The following is a 1173-nucleotide window of genomic DNA, read 5'->3' on the forward strand; positions in this document are numbered from 1 at the left end:
AAAAAGGGGAGATTATAAATGTATGTAAAATGTAATGTAGTAGCTAGTTTGCATACACCCTTACAAAATGAAAGTTCTGTTAAGGATATGCACCAACTGATTTCCTGTGGCTAACTCTTTTAGGTTCTAAGAGTCCTGACAGGTTTCTGTTGCATTTCCCAGCAACCATGACCCCTAAGCCCCTAAGCCCCTAAACCTCCCTCTTTTCTGCTCACAGAGAACTGATGAGAGGAGAGACTCAGCTCAAAAGTATTAAGTGAATAAAATCGTTTCTTAAAATATTGGGCTTATAGTTTCCTTTTTAAAAAATGAAACAAATGATATAGTTTATAAGCTTTTTGCTGGAAAAATAATAAAATATTATTTTAAAACATATTTCCCCCTTAAAATCTCATTTGATTCTCCCATCAAATAAGATTTGTTCTTCAGGATTGGAGTGATTCTGGGAACAAAGCCTTAATCAATCAGGAAGGACAACACAGTCAGCAAGTGCCTGGGCGCTGCAGAGCCTGGTTTCCAAACCAACTACTTTCTGTCTAACTCCTGCCAAGTTGCTTGTCTCTCTGAGCCACAGTCTTTTCATGTATAAAACAGAGTCATTATAGTTCTCACCTCAGGATGTCGAGAAGGGTCAAGTTCTAGGAACAGGACCCAGCACAGCACAAGCATGATGTAAGTATTTGCTAAGTGAATGAATAAAAATTTGGTAATCTTTTATTATGCTGCCTGATTTGGTAACATGTGTTAGTAAATGTTTATAACTAATTTTATCATCTCACTCTTAGGAATTTTAAAAAATCACTTCCAGAGGTGTACAAAAGTACTTGCATATGATCCTGTTCATTTCAGCATTATATGCAAGAGCAAAAAATTGCAAACAATTAAAATGTTCACTAAAGGAATGCTGGTTAAATAGATTATAGTAAATTCATTTAATGGAGTATGAATTTGGAGTTATGGAGTTACTCATTTAATGGAGCATAGTCCTTTAAAAGCATTAAGTAGGTAGATTTATAGGTTGATAGAAGTATTTATTCACAAGTATTGTTGAATGAAAAAATATGTTATAAAAGGTTAGGTATAATATACTTTATATAGCATTAACATAGTATATGTGAATATTTTCAAATATAGTCCACAGTATATATAGTATAATATACTTTATATAGCATT

Source organism: Mandrillus leucophaeus, unplaced genomic scaffold (assembly GCF_000951045.1).
Source record: "Mandrillus leucophaeus isolate KB7577 unplaced genomic scaffold, Mleu.le_1.0 Scaffold1038, whole genome shotgun sequence".
NCBI classification, from domain to species: domain Eukaryota; kingdom Metazoa; phylum Chordata; class Mammalia; order Primates; family Cercopithecidae; genus Mandrillus; species Mandrillus leucophaeus.